This window comes from Chiloscyllium punctatum, chromosome 1, assembly GCF_047496795.1.
Source record: "Chiloscyllium punctatum isolate Juve2018m chromosome 1, sChiPun1.3, whole genome shotgun sequence".
Classification (NCBI taxonomy): domain Eukaryota; kingdom Metazoa; phylum Chordata; class Chondrichthyes; order Orectolobiformes; family Hemiscylliidae; genus Chiloscyllium; species Chiloscyllium punctatum.
Window position 1 is genome coordinate 70,106,924 of NC_092739.1, and position 19,866 is coordinate 70,126,789.

The window sequence follows — 19,866 nt, forward strand, 5'->3', positions numbered from 1 at the left end:
CAGGGGAACAGTACTGGTAGTCAGGGGGTCTGATCACCAATCACTCCATCCAAGTTGGTCAAAGAGTGAACGACAGACACTTCTGGGGTCAGCATGATGAAAGTCAATGGGGCTGATCAGGAGTCACTGCCAGGGTAGGAAAGTTGGGGAAGTCAATTCTAGGAATTGGATGTAGTGTAATGGGATGCACAGGGGACAATACTTGTGAAGGGGAAAATTAAATATATGATGATAGGGGAAAGAACCAATAGCACATTGGAAGATGTGGGGTACTGTGTAGAAGTGGTGTGGATGACTGACATTGACAATTCATTAACTTCTGGTAAAATTCAATCCTAAGAATGGTTAGAACCTGGGATGTATTGCCCGAGAGGGTAGTTTCAAAAACGGCACTTTCAAAAGTAAAAATGAATAAAAATGAAGGATATAAACATGCATTGTAAAGGGAAAACTGGTGGGGGAGTGGGACTAGGTTAAGTATTCTTGCAAGAATCCATTGTGGAGCGAATGGGCTGAATGGCATCCCTCTGTGCTGTAACTATTCTATGATTCAACGAATGGCACTGTGATAAATCTATTGCTGCCAAACTAGAGGGGAAACCTTAATTGTAAAGATATAAGGCACTGGAACAGCACACACTCACTGTTTTGAAATAGGCTTAGCCCTGCAAAAATGGTAGTAGCTAGCTGCCACTTTTGAAACCAAACTTAGTTTTGTTGAGAAAAAGAGATTCTGCACAAATTGATAATTAAAATAAAACCTTACCGAGTAAATAATATTTTAGTGCCCTAACTTTAGCTTCTACTTTAGCATTCATTTTTGGAAAGACAAAATTCACACAGCATTAAATATTTAATCTGTTCATGATATTCAACCACCATTATTCACAGCTAGTATCATAAAAAACATAAACCATATAACTTTAAATTCTTTGTGGACTTAGGACTGCCTTTTTGGAAGAGTAAATTGGCAAATGGAGTATAATGTGGGAAAATTCAAAGGTGCTGTTTTGGAAAGAAAAACAAAAGAATAGAGTATAAGTTCAGTGGAGAAAAAGTGCAGAAAGCTGCAACAAACAGGGACTAGGAGATACTTGTCCATTAACCACAGAAAGCTAGCATACAGGTACAGCAGGTTATCAGGAAGGCTAATGGAACATTGGCTCTTATTTCAAGGAGGTTGGAAAGTAGAAGAGTAGAGAAGTACCACTGCAACCGTACAAGATGCTGGTGAGACCACATCTGGAACCCTGTGAATCGTTTTGGTTCCCTTAATTAAGGGAATTGAGAGAGTCTAGGACCAGAAGGCATAATCTCAGAATAAAGGGGTGTCAATTTAGGTCTGAAATGAGGAGGAGTTTCTTATCTCAGAGGATTGAGTGTCTTTGGAACTCTCTGCCACACAAAGTCTTGCATATGCTTCAGCCTGAGATAGATACATTTGTGATCAGTGAGGGGAATTGAGGGTTACATAGAAAATGGACGTGAGGAATTTTAGATCAGCCATAATTCTATCGACTAGCAAAGCAGGTATGCACACCTGGTCAGGTCCACGCCACCCCCCCCCAACAAACTGTCCTAGCACCCTCCCCTGCCACTGCAGGAATTGAAAACCCTGCACCCACACCTCCTCCCTCACCACCATCCAAGGCCCCAAAAAGCCTTCCACATCCATCAAAATTTCACCTGCACATCCACCAATATCGTTTATTGTATCCGTTGCTCCCGATGTGGTCTTCTCTACATTAGGGAGACTGGATGCCTCCTCGCAGAGCGCTTCAGGGAACATCTCCGGGACACCCGCAATAATCAACCACACCGCCCTGTGGCCCAACATTTCAACTTCCCCTCCCACTCTGCCGAGAACATGGAGGTCCTGGGCCTCCTCTGCTGCCGCTCCCTCACCATCCGACGCCTGGAGGAAGAACGCCTCATCTTCCGCCTCAGAACACTTCAACCCCATGGTATCAATATGGACTTCACCAGTTTCCTCATTTCTCCTTCCCCCATCTTACCCCAGTTCCATCCTTCCAGCTCAGCACTGTCCCCATGACCTGTCCTACCTGCCAATCTCCCTTCCCACCTATCCGGTCCAACCTCTCCTCCGACCTATTACCTCCATCCCCACCCCCATTCACCTATTGTTCTCGTTGCTACCTTCTCCCCAGCCCCACCCCCCCATTTATCTCTCTAGCCTGGAGGCTACCTGCCTCTATCCTGATGAAGGGCTTTTGCCCAAAATGTTGATTTTCCTGCTCCTCGGATGCTGCCTGACCTGTTGTGCTTTTCCAGCACCACTCTGATTTAAACCCAGGGCTGAGCAGCCGACTCCTTTTCCTATTTCTTATGGTCTAACACCTTTAAATGACTTCAGAACACATGCATTTTCCAGGCTAAAACAATTCACAATCAATTAATTTTAGTGTAGCACCTGTTATCACAACTCAACAGTTCTTTAAGGTTCCATAAACAGCAAATGAATGATCAGATGATCTGTTTTTGATGTTAGCAAGGAAACACTGGTCAGAGCAGCAGGATAATGCTCTGATTGCTTGGATCTGACAGTGTTGTATATCACTTAAGAGACAGTAAACTTTTCCAAGAATGCAGGTACTTTTCCCTATATTGGAGTGGCAGTCTAGATTATGTGGTCAATCTACTGTGCAGTTTGACTTCATATTCTGCAAAATATAGATATCATATCAACTGATTCACCCTGAGAAAAATCAGTGGGAATTAATTAGATGGAATCAGGTGACCTCATTAACCTAACACAATCATACGGGGTGACACCCTTCGTCCTCTTCAATGGTGCTTTTTTTTATTCCAGAGATTTTTATTGAATTCATATTCATCACTTACCATGGTGGGATTCAAACTTGTGTCCTCAGGCATTAGTCTGGATTCTGAATCATTAGTCCAGTAAACATTACCCTCATCATCTCCTCTCAATCTCTGGAAATTATGATGCTGATATGGGAGGTGGATTATTGAATGAATCCTTACATGTCAAATACCACACACATGGTAGGATTTGAACCTGGTTCCCCAGAAGATTAATTACAAACAGGCCATTTAATTACAAATAGTTGAGGTACAAAAAGTCTTACATATTCCTCTGAATTCCATCACCGTTTATTTTGTTCAATGACCTGTCATAATTAAATTGAGTATTTGATTGACAAAGCATAGAGTAGAGAGAGTTGTAGCTCAGGCTGAGGTTCTGGATCTAAGTTAGCTCACTGAGCTGGAAGGTTCGTTTTCAAATGTTTCGTCACCATACTAGGCAACATCAGTGAGCCTCAGTGAAGCACTGGTGTTATGACCTGCTTTCAATTTGTATGTTTAGGTTTCCTTGGGTTGGTGATGTCATTTCCTGTTCTTTTTCTCATGGGGTGGTAAATAGGGCCCAAGTCAATGTGTTTGTTGATAGAGTTCCAGTTGGAATGCCATGCTTCTAGGAATTCTCGTGTCTCTCTCCATTTGGCTTGTCCTAGGACGGATGTGTTGTCCCAGTCGAAGTGGTGTCCTTCCTCATCTGTATGTGAGGATACATTATTTCAATGAGTCACCACACACCGCAGCACAGAGGAACTACGAAGAGCAGAGGAAAATCACCCATACAGCGTATTCAAAAAGAATGAGTAACCAATGAACACAGTCTGCCGATTTCTCAGCAACAAACCCAAACAAGTAGAAAAAACACAACCACAAACCCTAGCCACTCTCCCCTACATCAAAGACATCTCAGGAATGAGTGTCAGACTACTCAGACCTCTTGGCATCATGGTAGCCCACACCCACCAACATACTAAAATAGCAGTTAATGAACTTGAAAGACCCTATACAGTCAACATACAAAATGAACATCATTTATAAAATACTTTGCAAGAACTGTAACAAACACTACATTGGACAAACAGGCAGAAAACTAGCCACCAGGACACATGAACATCAACTAGCCATAAAAAGACATGACTGATTCTCACTTGTATTCTTACATACAGATGAGGAAGTTCACCACTTCGACCAAGACGACACATTCATCCTCAGAGAAGCCAAACAAGAGACATGCACAAGAATTCCTGGAAGCATGGCAGTCCAACCGGAAGTCTATCAACAAATACTTTGACTTGGACCCCATTTACCACCCTCTGAGAAAAAGAACAGGAAATGACATCACCAACCCAAGGAAACCTAAACACATAAATTAGAAAGCAGATCATAATACCAATGCTTCATCGGAGGCTCACTGATGTTACCTAGTATGGTGATGAAACATCTGAAAATGAACCTTCCAGCTCAGCGAGCAAACTTACATCCAAAAGCATAGGATAAAACTAGTTGCAATAATGCATGGTTTACTTTCCTAGCAAATACTAGTTTTAAACTTCATAAGTGCTATCTTCGCAATCAATTTTTCATTTAGTTTTCGTAGAAAATCAATGCAACAGCTATGTAATGTTTATTGAAGACATTTTTAGGATATTCCTTTAGCTCAATTGATCCTTTTGGCAATCATTGATCCTTTTGGCAAAAATTCTCCTATTTCTCAGTTTGAATTTAATACATTACCTATATTGCAAATTTTGGACTTCATACATCAAAGTAAAAGCATAATATATTTCAATCTTGCAAACCATCTCATCCTCATGTATCACAAACACATACACACTTTTGAATTAATAATCATAAAATTACAGCAGAGTGTAAATTGTTCTAATTAAAGGTACTATCCCCATTAACTATGGTTTTGATTATCCCTGAGCATATTTGATTTACTGTAGTTAAACCATAATGCAATAATTGATACCATACATCAGTATTAGACAATTTAACGTGCTCCAGTCATTGACACAAAAGTGCCACATTCAAAAACAAGGAATCAAGTAGTACTATAACATAATCCAAAATGCCATAAACATAAATTATGTCAGGTAGATCAAGAGTGGTTCAGTTGACTTAATTCAATTGCATTTTATTCATTTTGTATTTTATGTGTAATACAGAGTTTTAATATTCCTTATATCACCAGATAACAGGAAACACGGCATATTTCATAATTTCACCAGTACTGAATTTCACTAAATGAGGAAACTGGTGAAATCAATATTGATTTTGTGTGGTTGGAGAGTCCCAATGAGGAAGATGAGGTAGCCATGTGGTTGAAGGGTCTACACAGACAGCCTTACATATTAATTTCGACTGGCTTCAGGCAGTTTAATCTACAATGCAGCTTTATGTCCAGGTGGCATGGCAGAATCTTCCCTGGTGTACTGGTGAGCCATAAGCAACATTGTTGTCAGTTTGCCCCTCAGTGCAACATGGACATAACCTTTCCATGGTTTCAGTGTCTTAATTAATACAAAATACCCCAAGAATTGGTAAAAGGCTTATGGTTTCTTAAAATTTAGATATGTATTTTCTGATTAAAATATTCTACTGCAGTCAATTTTGTTTTCAAAAGCAGCAGCTTTTTTTCAATAAACCCTGATTTTCTCACTTGTCCATCTATCAGGACCCTAGGTTGTGTGACAAAAACATAAACATTGGCTCCTTCCAGATAAAAATGAATATAACGATTTAAACATTCAAAAGCCGAGAATCTGAATAAACTGCCAGATAGTACAAAGGCAGTACAGTTTGAGAGAAGAGCTATGAACAAATCCTCAGGGATCCCAGACACCTCGAGGACTCCAATGTGCACAGTGATATTTTATTTAATGTTTATTCTACTTGGTGGCTAGCCTCCCAGTATCACCTGTCTGACAGTCTTCTTGATAGATACAAAAATTCCTGCTTAAAAATTCTGGCTGGCAAGTTTCTTTTTAAAACTTTTTGTATAAATTAACTGAATAATAACTAGCTTAGAAAGGAAATATTTATTTGCCCAAGAAGCCATGTTTATTATCCATTTGTGCATCCTCTTAGCTTTTTTCAACTACCTTTGTCAGCATAATCCTCTCCTCCTATCTTGCTCATATGTTTATGTATTCTCTCTTTTAAGTAAATTTTTGAAAATATTTTTATTTTATGGGGCAACAGTAGGTAGGCTAGTATTTATTGCACATTCACAATTATCCAACAGGAGGTGGTGGTGAGCTGCCTCTTGAACCACTGCTTGTTGTTAGGGTGTGAGGATACCCAAAGTGCTACATTAATTGCCAAAACGGAGATTGAAGCAAGTTTTACATTCTCACTGCTCTAATTAAAGAAATTTCCTCTGAATTGCCTATTTAATTTCTAGATATACCCTGTGCTATACAGTTTCTACTTTAGTTCTTCCCTACAAGAGGAAATATTTTGTGTCCACTCCTGCAAAGTATTTTGTAATTTTAAAGACATCCATGAACTTACTGTAGCCTTTTTGCTAAGAGGAAAGAGACCAAGCCTATTCATCCTCTCCTGAGAGTTACATCCTTGTATTTCTAGTATTATTATTGGAATAATCTTTTGCCCCTCACAACAATATACAGCTCCTTTAAAGTATTAGAACACTCTCATAATACTTTGTCAGAGCATTTAAATTTATTATAACATGAACGACATCAGGAAATATTAACTTAGGTGAACAAAAGCATGTTAAAAGAGATAGACTTAAAATGTATCTTAAATAAGGCAGAGAAAACTCGGCTGAAGCTTAGGGCCATATATAAAAGGTTGCATCATTTGAGAAAGCAGTGTACAAATATACATGTCAGTATAAGGAGCAATATGGAAAAATAAGGCCATAAAGAAAAGCAAACCATTTCTATGGTTTAGTTCATGAGGGATAGAATTTAAGCATAAACAACTTGTACTAAACTTGAAAGAAAGGCAGGCTTGTATTTGTACATCACTTTACACAACTTTCAGATGTCTCAAAATGCTTTACAGCCTTACTAGTGATGAAGTAATACTTAAAGTATAGTCTTTATTGCAAGGTAGGATATGCGGCGGCCAACTCATAGATGGCCAACTCCTACAAGCAATAATTTGACAGAGACCAGATACACTTTTTGTGATACTGACTGAGGAATAATTGTTGGCATAGAACACCAGGGATAACCTTCCTGCTGCTCTTCAGAATCTAAATAAACTCTCTGATATTACAAGCATCATACAGTTTGAGAGAAATACTAAGAAGAACTCAACAGAGACTTCAACATCTCCAAGGTGCACAGAGATACCTTATTTAAGTTTAATGCACTCAGTGGCTAGCTTCCCATTGTTACATGTCTGATATTCCTCTTGACAGATAGAAGAATTTCAACTTCAATGCAGATACCAGACAAGGTTGTGGGGCCAGAAGACATAACAGAGATAGAGAGGGGTAAGACCACACATGTTTTTGAAAACAAGGTCAAGAATTTTAAAATCAATATGTTACTTGATCAAGAACTAACAAGTGAAGGGTTGAAAATTTGTTCATCTGTTTATGGTTAGGTCTTTCTAAACTGGTATATAACTTTTTTTTAAATAATGTACTTCTGCTTGCTGGCTAAAGAACATTTCAGCTTCATGTGAATAGGTTTCAGTGATGAGCCAACATGATAACCAACTGAAGGAATTAAACTCGTGATCTATGAAGTCAGCTTCACTCTGGGATCTGACTAGTAGTATTACTCTTAGCTGGGATCATAACACTGGCAGAGATTTTGAAGACCTCAAGTCTATGGTGTGAGACCAGCCAGGAGTATTTTTGCATTATCAAGTGGGGAGGTAAAAAGGACATGAATGAGAATTTCAGCACAAATAGCTGAGACAAACAAAGACAGGAAATGCTACAGAGGTGGAAATAAATAGTGTCCTATAGATACTCTTTACTATTTGCATACTATTTCTACTGTAAGTGGAATTATCAGCAAAATCCAGGGTGTGATATGACCAAAGTTCAGTACAAGGTTTGTAAATGTTGCTCAATTGGTTGCACTCTTGCATCAGTCACAAGGTTCCAGGTCCAAGCATTGATGAACCATTTCAGCAAATTAAGTTAGTTTGAAATTCTAGTACAGTAGTGAGGGAGTGCAGCAAAGTGAACTGTTTTGGATGAGGCCCCTTCTGTCTTCTCAGGTAGACATATTGTAATGAGGATCTAAAATTTGAATTTAGGCAACAAATACATGTAGAGTTTTATTTTCCACAAAATAGTTTCTCGATTTAAAAGAATACTATAAAACGGCCTGAGAACCTGTACTGCTGATTTGTTGAAATTCAAAGATAAGAGGACAATAGAGTTTTCATAAAATGAATATTGACACATTAATTGACCATTTGAACTAACCGTGAACTGATACACGGCATGACAATTTATGTAAATAAGATATCTTTTCCGGAGAATACCACTGGATTAGATTAGATTTCCTTTAGAATGCAAACAGGCTCTTTGACCCAACAAGTCCGACCCTCCAGAGAGCAATCCACCCCCCCGCTACATTTACCTCTGACTAATGTACCTAACATTATGGGCAATTTAGCATGGCCAAATCACCTGACCTGCACATCTTTGGATTGTGGGAGGAAACCGGGGCATCCGGAGGAAACCCACACAGACACGGGGAGAATGTGCAAACTCCACACAGATAGTCGCCCGAGGTGGGAATTGAACCCGGGTCCCTGCCACTGTGAGGCAGCAGCGCTAACCACTGAGTCACCAGTCTAAATTGTTAATATTAACTGAAGTTCAGCACCAAATAATCTTTGTCCCATTATTTCCCAAATTGCTGCCTTTCTAAAAATCTATTAATTACCTCTACTCTCTGCTTTCAGTCTTGGAAGTCAGCTAGCTATCCATTCTTGTCCCTTGATTTTGCTTTATCTGATCTCATTATTATATGGTGCCTTATCAACGGGGAAGTTCAAAAATTTACAGTGGAGTTTAGGATGAGGAAAGTAAAAAATAACATTTCTGTAAGAAAGATCCACACATATATTCTTTCTCTCTTCCCAACCAACATTTGCAGCAGTGGGTTCTGTTTAGTGCACAAGGGAGCAATTGAACAAGAGGAATCAGAATCAGGAAGCTTTGCTGCACCTAATTAAGGATTCAACCACAAAACTTCTGATAGATTTAATAAGAGATAAAAATACAGCATTTCCATCACTACATTGTAATGTGAGAAGTGGGTACTTTTGCTATTTTTCCTTCAATACTACAGCAGTTTATGTCCAAATGGAACAAGAACTGGACAATGTCCAGATGTGGGCTTACAAGTGGCAAGTAACATTCATGCCTCAAATGCCAGGCAATAAGTACCTACAACAGAAGAAGCTAACCATCATCCCTTGTTGCCTTGTCATTTCCCAAGGTTCCAGATGCTCTCTGTTGACCTGCATCTTTAGCAATTTATGCAGCAACCTAACAGAAAACCCTGAAATACTCAATGACAAATTCTGGATCATTCAATGGCAGCATATTTCTAACACATGGGCAGTTTTATAGCCAATTTCACTTTACCATCACACCATACAACATATAACATAGAAGAATACAGCGCAGTACAGGCCCTTTGGCCCTCGATGTTGCGCTGATCCAAGCCCACCTAACCTACACTAGCCCACTATCCTCCATATGCCTATCCAATGCCCGCTTAAATGCCCATAAAGAGGGAGAGTCCACCACTGCTACTGGCAGGGCATTCCATGTACTCACGACTCGCTGAGTAAAGAACCTACCCCTAACATCTGTCCTATACCTATCACCCCTTAATTTAAAGCTATGCCCCCTCATAATAGCTGATTCCATACCTGGAAAAAGGTTCTCACGGTCAACCCTATCTAAACCCCTAATCATCTTGTACACCTCTATCAAGTCACCCCTAAACCTTCTTTTCTCCAATGAAAACAGCCCCAAGTGCCTCAGCCTTTCCTCATACGATCTTCCTACCATATCAGGCAACAACCTGGTAAACCTCCTCTGCATCCGTTCCAGTGCCTCCACATCCTTCCTATATTATGGTGACCAAAACTGCACACAATACTCCAGATGCGGCCGCACCAGAGTCTTATACAACTGCAACATGACCTCAGAACTCCGGAACTCAATTCCTCTACCAACAAAAGCTAGTATGCCATATGACTTCTTCACCGCACTATTTACCTGGGTGGCAACTTTCAAAGATCTGTGTACATGGACACCAAGATCCCTCTGCTCATCCACACTACCAAGTATCCGACCATTAGCCCAGTACCCCATCTTTTTGTTACTCTTACCAAAGTGAATCACCTCATGCTTAGCTACATTGAACTCCATTTGCCACCTTTCTGCCCAGCTCTGCAGCTTATCTATATCCCGCTGTAGCCTGCCACATCCTTCCTCACTGTCAACAGCTCTTTCGACTTTAGTATCATCCGCAAACTTGCTCACCCAACCTTCTAACCCCTCCTCCAGGTCACTTATAAAAATGACAAACAGCAATGGTCCCAAAACAGATCCTTGCGGAACACCGCTAGTAACTGCACTCCAAGATGAACCTTTACCATCAACTACTAACCTCTGTCCTCTTCCAGCCAGCCAATTCCTAATCCAAACCTCCAACTCACCCTCAATGCCATACCTCCGTATTTTTTTGCAGTAGCCTACCATGGGGAACCTTATCAAATGCCTTACTAAAATCCACATACACCACATCTACTGCTTTCCTCTCATCCACCTCCTTAGCCACCTTCTCAACGAATTCAATAAGGTTTGTGAGGCACGACCTGCCCTTCACAAAACCATGCTGACTATCCTTGATCACATTATTCCTATCCAGATGTTCATAAATCCTATCCCTTACAATTCTCTCTAAGACTTTGCCCACAACAGAAGTGAGACTCACCGGCCTATAGTTACTAGAAACTACTGCCTAATCACTTTTAGAAAACAAGTTGTCCAACAATAGCTTATGTTTATTAATACCTCCAACATTATACCATTTCTCAAGGCACTCCAGAGAAGTACTGTAAAATAAACTGTGCTAGTCACAGAAAGAGATTACAGTGACAGGAAGAAGCAAGATCATTGGAAACAAGCATGTTAATTGACAAAGAGCCAATGTGGATTAGTGAGCATAGGGGTGATTGGGGAACAATACTTGCTTCAAGTCAACACGTGGGAGATGCAGCTTTGGATGACCAATTCCAACTACTTTTCCAGTATCACAGCCATGTACATGCAGGATGCATTTTGGATGGGTTGTTAATCTTGCCCTGCATGTGTTTGTGAAGACAAAATCAACTGCAATAGATAAAGCCAATCTCTTTTTAATGCCATTGGACCTCTCTTGTCACTATTTTCTGATGACTTACAGACTTTCACTTTTAAGTAATGCAGTGGAGACTATCACCTGAAAGACATTTACCCAACCTGAGATTCAGCAGTGAAAGTAATTGGTCAATTGCTTTTGAAAACCTTTGGTGGAATAAAACACCTGATCCCAAAATGGATGTCGGTGCGGCAGTAAAGGCTTTTGGGGCTAATAACAGGTAAATACATAGTTAACACCAGTTGTTACAGTGTCTCAGCTATCAGATTGAGTAGCACAATGTAACTGCTATAGCTACAAAAACAATTTTTAAAAATGCCAATTACAAAAGGGAATACAAAAAAAGTTTTCTTTTGCTACCTGAAAGTTTTGGCATAACTACTCAGTTAATACCAGTCACAAGCAACATTGTAAGATAATGACTAATGCCTCAAAATCTTAATTTCTTTTGACCTGAATGGTAAAGACTGTCAGACACAATCAGCACAAACTGAGTAGAAAAGTACAAGGCTCTATAGGGATGTTAAATCACGATGTCAGTCAAACTTGAGAAGGCCTCTGAACTTTTGAATTGGTCGAATAGTCAGCAGATTGATATGAATTGCGAATTACTGGCTGTCTGGATTGCTGAAGTCTTATTCTGTAAGGGGTCATCAACAAAACAAAGATTAATTCTAGTCTGATGGAGTCTATTTATTGAATAAGTCAAATACAAAATTGAAATCATAAAAATATGACGACTATTTACTTCAGCTAAATACATCTGTGTAGATCACATATGATATTCCAATTTCTCTCAAATGTGCAGTGTTCTAGACCACATTTGCTTTAAATGTCAGTCTGAATGGTGCATTTTGTTTGTAATTGCACAGGGTCCGTACACAGAATGTGGACCTGCAATGAGGCGGGTTTGGGGTGGGGTGGTGGTGGAGGTAGTTGGTGGGGGGGGGGGTTGGTGGTGGTCAACTCAAGGTAGAGAGCCCTTTCAATCCTCTTTCTACTGGTCAGAACTGAAGTGTGAACTCACATGAAATCCAGTATGTGATTAGTGGATATTTCTTCCATGTCTCTAGGTTGGCCTAGTGTTTAAATCACCAGATGTCACAGATGAAGAATGCAGTTAATGAGTTCACTTTAAAAATATTGAAACATCTAAATCAATTAATAGAACAGAGATAGTTGGGCAGGCATTGTGTTGTAGCTGTAGTATGTGAGAGCTGGAGAACATATGAACAGCCATTCGGCTCATCAAGCCTGTCACGCCATTCAATACAATCATGGCTGATCAAACACTTTAATACCTTTTGCTCACCCCACCCTCACAATCCTGTATACCACTAGTAATAAGAATTCTGTGACCTTAAACATACTCAAAGACTGAGCTTACGTTGCCATCTGTGGTAGAGAATTCCAAAGACTCATAAACCACTAAATATAAAAGAATTCTCATCTCTAATCTAAATAACACCTTATTCTTTAGTTCAGCCTGCCCCATCTCTCTTCATAGGCCAGTCCTGCCATCCTGGGAACAAACTGGTGAACTTTTGTTACACTCCATTTACAGCATTATCATTTTTCCTGAGATAAGGATATCAAAACTGCACACAGTATTCCAAGTGAAACATAACCAAGCTCCTATACAAGTGAAGCAAGATTTCACTACTGCTGTACTCATATTCTCTTGTGATGAAGGCCAACATTCTAGTTGGTTTCCCAGTAGTTCGCTGCACTGTGCATGTTAGCCTTCAGTGACTCATCAACAAGATCCTGTTGTACGTCGACAGTTACCAACCTCTCACCACTTAAGAAATAATCTGCACATCTGTTTCTCCTATCAAAGTGGAAAGTCTCTACTTTTCCACATTACATTCCTTCTGCCATGCTCTTGCTCATTCACTAAGCCTATCCAAATTCTCTTGAAGCCACTTAACATCTTCCTCACAGCACAGAGTCACACTCATCTTTGCACATTTGCAAATTTGGGAATATTCTATTTGATTCCCAAACCCAAATAAGGAGCCTGATCCTACTGATACTCACAGTACCCACTGATCACAGCGTGCCAAAGTGTGTATGATCCACTGTTTCCTTCTCTCTGTTAGCCAGTCCTTAATCAGTACATTACCTCATACTCCACATTTTTTCATTTTCCTAACAAGACTCTTGTGGGGCCTTTATCAAACACCTCCTGAAAATTATGCTACTTCCATCGGTTCTCCATTATTAGTTTTGTTATTAACATCTCCAATAAGTTTGATAAATACAATTTCCTATTTCTAAATCTATGCTGACTATGCCTGATCAGATTATTATTACTTAAGTGTCCATTTATCACAGCCTTCACAATAGATTTTAGCTTTTCCCTAGTTTTGATATCAGGCTAATAAGTCTACAGGTTTCAGGTGTATTAGGTAACAGATTAGTCATTAAAATAGAACATAGAACATAGAACAATACAGCACAGAACAGGCCCTTCGGCCCACGATGTTGTGCCGAACTTCTAACCTAGATTAAGCACCCATCCATGTACCTATCCAAATGCCGCTTAAAGGTCGCCAATGATTCTGCCTCTACCACTCCCACGGGCAGCGCATTCCATGCCCCCACCACTCTCTGGGTAAAGAACCCACCCCTGACATCTCCCCTATACCTTCCACCCTTCACCTTAAATTTATGCCCCCTTGTAACATTCCGTTGTACCCGGGGAAAAAGTTTCTGACTGTCTACTCTATCTATTCCTCTGATCATCTTATAAACCTCTATCAAGTCACCCCTCATCCTTCGCCGTTCCAACGAGAAAAGGCCGAGAACTCTCAACCTATCCTCGTGCGACCTACTCTCCATTCCAGGCAACATCCTGGTAAATCTTCTCTGCACCCTCTCCAAAGCTTCCACATCTTTCCTAAAGTGAGGCGACCAGAATTGCACACAGTACTCCAACTGTGGCCTAACCAAAGTCCTGTACAGCTGCAACATCACTTCACGACTCTTGAATTCAATCCCTCTGCTAATGAACGATAATACTCCATAGGCCTTCTTACAAACTCTATCCACCTGAGTGGCAACCTTCAAAGATCTATGTACATAGACCCCAAGATCCCTCTGTTCCTCCACCTGACTAAGAACCCTACCATTAACCCTGTATTCCGTATTCTTATTTGTTCTTCCAAAATGGACAACCTCACACTTGGCAGGGTTGAACTCCATCTGCCACTCCTCAGCCCAGCTCTGCATCATATCTAAGTCCCTCTGCAGCCGACAACAGCCCTCCTCACTGTCCACAACTCCACCTATCTTCGTATCATCTGCAAATTTACTGACCCACCCTTCGACTCCCTCATCTAAGTCATTAATAAAAATTACAAACAGCAGAGGACCCAGAACTGAACCCTGCGGAACTCCACTTGTAACTGGGCTCCAAGCTGAATATTTACCATCTACCACCACTCTCTGCCTTCGACCGGTTAGCCAGTTTTCTATCCAATTGGCCAAATTTCCCTCTATCCCATGCCTCCTGACTTTCCGCATAAGCCTACCATGGGGAACCTTATCAAATGCCTTACTAAAATCCATGTACACTACATCCACTGCTCTACCCTCATCCACATGCTTGGTCACCTCCTCGAAGAATTCAATAAGACTTGTAAGGCAAGACCTACCCTTCACAAATCCGTGCTGGCTGACCCTAATCAAGCAGTGTCTTTCCAGATACTCGTAAATCCTATCCCTCAGTACCCTTTCCATTACTTTGCCTACCATAGAAGTAAGACTAACTGGCCTGTAATTCCCGGGGTTATCCCTATTCCCTTTTTTGAACAGGGGCACAACATTCGCTACTCTCCAGTCCCCTGGTACCATCCCCGTTGCCAGTGAAGACGAGAAGATCATTGCCAACGGTAGTGCAATTTCCTCTCTTGCTTCCCACATAATCCTAGGATATATCCCGTCAGGCCCGGGGGACTTGTCTATCCTCAAGTTGTTCAAAATGTCCAACACATCTTCCTTCCTAACAGGTATCTCTTCTAGCTTATCAGTCCGTTTCACACTCTCCTCTTCAACAATACGGTCCCTCTTGTTCGTAAATACTGAAGAGAAGTACTTGTTCAAGACCTCTCCTATCTCTTCCGACTCAATACACAGTCTCCCACTACTGTCCTTGATCGGACCTACCCTCGTTCTCGTCATTCTCAGGTTTCTCACATACGCATAGAATGCCTTGGGGTTATCCTTGATCCTATCCGCCAAGGATTTTTCATGCCCTCTCTTAGCTCTCCTAATCCCTTTCTTCAGTTCCCTTCTGGCTATCCTGTATCCCTCCACTGCTCTGTCTGAACCCTGTTTCCTCAACCTTATGTAAGCCTCCTTCTTCCTCTTTAATAGACATTCAACCTCCCTCATCAACCAAGGCTCCCTCACACGACCATTTCTTTCCTGCCTGATCGGTACATACATATCAAGGACACGTCGTATCTGCTCCTTGAAAAAGTCCCACATTTCCACCACATCCTTCCCTGACAGCCTATGCTCCCAACGTATGCTCCTCAAATCCTGTCTTACAGCATCGTAATTTCCCTTCCCCCAATTGTAAAATCTTCCTTGTTGTGCACACCTATCTCTCTCCATAACCAAGGTGAAAGTCACAGAATTGTGGTCACCATCACCAAAATGTTCACCCACTAACAAGCCCACCACTTGTCCTGGTTCATTACCGAGTACCAAATCCAATATGGCCTCCCCTCTGGTTGGACACTCTACATACTGCGTTAAAAAAGCTTCCTGGACACACTGCACAAACACCGCCCCATCCAATCTACTTGATCTAAAGAGCTTCCAATCAATATTCGGGAAGTTGAAGTCGCCCATGACTACGACCCTGTGGCTTCTGCACCTTTCCAAAATCTGTTTCCCAATCTGTTTCTCCACATCTCTGCTGCTATTGGGGGGCCTATAATAAACACCCAACAAGGTGACTGCACCTTTCCTATTTCTGACTTCAGCCCATACTACCTCCAGAGGCAGATCCCCCTCAAACTTCCTTTCTGCAGCCGTTATACCATTTCTAATTAGCAATGCCACCCCCCCTCCTTTTTTACCACCCTCCCTATTCTTACTGAAACATCTGTAACCAGGAACCTCCAACAGCCATTCCTGTCCCTCATCTATCCATGTTTCTGTGATGGCCACAATATCGTAGTCCCAGGTAGTCCTGTATACCTAAAATATTACTACAAATCTTTTTATCTGCTACTATTAATGTTTCCAGGTTGGAATTCTGAGCCTATCCATCAGCTAACATGCTTCAGCAGCAATGCTTATGGGTAACTTGCAGCAGGAATGCTTCTCTGATCCACTAAGATTACACATGATCAGATGCCCGCAACTATTCACCCCTCCTCTTCACTTTATGATGTCTGCTCCCAATCCCAATGTCCTTTCCCTACGGCTCCACACCCTCTAGACCCACATGACCCTCTTCCTCAAAGTTTTTCAGGTGCTACCTCGAGCTGTAGGCTTTTCCAACTTATAACCAAGACCTCAATCTGTCCAAGAAACAGATCAAAAGCTCTTAACTAGAGGTCCTGTCATTGAATTGGGCTGGATCTCCTTGAAATCTATTCTTTTTTTTTGTCTGTTGTGACAACTCCAACTCTGTCTCCGTCCAAATACTGGAGTTATTGCTTTTCCCCAATGGTCACTTTCCTTTATTGTGTACCGGTGTGGAATATTTATTTTTACACAGCTGTTATTGAACTACCATTAGAAGCAATAATCCTAGAATATATCCTAACTTGAATTTTACACATGTACTAAGGAAACAAGAAAAGCACTCCCAAATTATCACTGGGAGAAGAAAAGGGAAGAAAAGAAGAAAGGAAGGGAAGGAAAGAAGAAAGGAGGGGAAGGAAAAGGAAAAGGAAAAGGAAAAGGAAAAGGAAGGAATCCATACCCCTGATTAATTCTAAACGTTCTCAGTCCAGATTTTGTTGCCAGTAGAAAGAGAACTAAAAACATTGCAAAAGCATAAATATGCAAGATGTGCATGTTAAAACAAAGTAGAAGAGCCACTTATTTCAAACATTAGTACGTAATGGAAATCATTATCTTTTATTGATAGAAACTAACGATGAACAAGTGTACATTGCACTATACTTCAGTAAAATGGATAATATATGCTCCAATTTTTTGAGTTGGGGCATATAAGATATGTCAAAATGGGCAGATTGCTGTCTTCAGACCCATCACTCAGTTCACCTTCTTAATATGGAGATTGAGTTGGCCCCAAAATTGGCAGCTTGCCCACTATACATGAATTAGTAAATAAGGATGAACTGAGGGAGTTTGAAGTTCAATTAATAACAATAAGGTACTGCCTATGCCATCATATATGATATAAGCAGTCGCAGGGAGTGGGCAAGATTCTTTAACGGCCTGTGTAAAAAAAATTGGAAAGGCAAGTGAGGTTCCATCAGTTGGAGGTGCTGTGTGTGCATATGGTGCAAAGCCTGTCCAAAAAGGTGTCACCCCATCCTTCCTATCATGCCGCTTCCCTGACAGAATCTAGCCCACCAGACACCCTCTTAAGTACTTAATAAATGAATTGTGGTTTCATAGAGCTCTTAACTGTCTCTATTGTATCTTCGTCTACGTGTCTCTCACAGAAAGGCAATAGCACCGCTGTGCGAAGCAATGATTCTCTTCAGATCTCATCTTACAGCACCAAACTAAGGTCTGCTACTGCCAGAAATGATGGAGCTATTGGCCAGCAGCCCTTCACAACCATTACTTCCTCCCCAGCGAGCGGCACAAGTGCTACAATAATCCAACATGGTCCGCCCTCATCTTTCTGGTACATTGTCTCACCCTGAAAATGCATCCTCAGGAGAGTGCCTCATTAGAAGACAGTTGGTGAGCTGTCCACCCCACCCTGATGATTTCGGCCCAGTCCGCAACATTATCTCGACAGAGAGAACATTAACACTCCCAAACGTTCTGTTTATTAGTGCTTTGTTGTAATGTTAAGGATTTAGTACCTGTCCCTAATCACCATAAGATGATAAGAAATAGAAGCAGGAGACCATACAGCCCATTGAACCTGCTCCACCATATAATACAATCATGGCTACTCTTCATTACAATTCCACATGAATTCTTCAATTTTACTTTCCTGTCCAAGCCCCAAATCCCTCGATTTCCTGAAAGACCAAAGTTCTGTCCATCTCACTCTTAAGTGTAATCACCAGTACAGCATCCAAAAGTCCCCCTGGGGCAGAGAAAATCAAAACATCACAACTCTTTATCACAGAATCAAAGAATCCCTACCGTGCGGGAAGAAAGCCCATTGAATCTACAGTGACCTTCCAAACAGCATCTCACCCAGACCCACTCTCCACCCAAACCCTGCAACCCCCATTTTACCATAGCTAATCCACCTAACCTGCACATCCCTGAACACTGTGGGACAATTTGGCATGGTCAATCCACCTAACCTGCATATCTTTGGACTGTGGGAGGAAAATGAAGCACCCATAGGAATCCCATGTAGACACAAGGAGAACATGCAAACACTCCACACAATAGCAATGTTGGAATTGAACCCAGGTTCTTGCGATGGCAGCAATGCTGCCACTGTGCTCCACCTTATGTGAAGGATATTCTCCTGATCTCAGTCTTAAACAATTAGCCCTTTATTCTGAAACTGGCCCTCATGCTTTAACTCCCCAACAAGGAAACAAGCTCTCATAGTCCACCCTTGTCAAGTCTGTTCAGAATCTATTATTATTCAATGAGATCACATCAGTTCTTCTTGATTCTGGAGAATGTAAAGACAACTTACTCAGCCTCTGATTATCAGATGGCCCTTTCAACCACTGATTAATCTTTTCAACATTTCTTGGATCACTGTGCATAGTTTCCAGGTGCAATCCCAATGCTATTGTAGTAAAACTTCTTTATTCTTGTATCCAGTCCCCCTGTAGTAATGGACACCATGCCATTTGCCTTCATAATTACTTTCTATACTTGCATGCACAATTGGTTCTTTCAATGTGTTTATGCAGACCCAATTGAACACCAGCATTTTCAAATTTTGGATTTCAGATCTTTCTTATAACCAAAGTGGATACCTCACACATTATAATACCCATCTGCTATCTCAGTGCCCTTTCAATTAGTCTGTCCATATTTTTATGGATTAGGCCAGACCACTCAAAACATTCTTAAGCAGGCAGCCCAGACCATAACTTTGCAATTTGTTTTGGTAAGTGTACAGTGAAAAGTGTAAGTTAGCTAGGTTGACTACCAGGTTTTAAAACAGACAAAATGACACAATGGAACACAAAGAACAGGATAAAGAACCTCTGCAGAACTCAGTCTACCCAAACTAGACTTAATTATGCTATGTCGAACATTCGGTAACAGTCTCAATAAGCAACCCCCCTTTAACAGTAAAAATGGAACAAATGCTTACAGGTTAAAATTAGAAGGGCAGAAAGGGAGAGTGTTTTTGCAGCCTGTTCACACACAGCTGAACTCCTAACTAGTTCTGGACTGAAGTGCTCAGCTAGAGAGCTGACCACTCCCCTTTCATTATACAGGTCACTTCTAGAACATGACCACTTTGGCCTGAAGTCTCATCTGTTTA

General features: G+C 41.0%; 1 protein-coding gene across 3 annotated transcripts in view; it reads right to left on the bottom strand.

Moving 5' to 3' along the window:
* Positions 1-19,866, bottom strand: part of atp8a1 (ATPase phospholipid transporting 8A1) — a 355,098-nt gene that overhangs the window by 60,421 nt on the left and 274,811 nt on the right. The gene's annotated exons all lie outside the window — the stretch shown is intronic.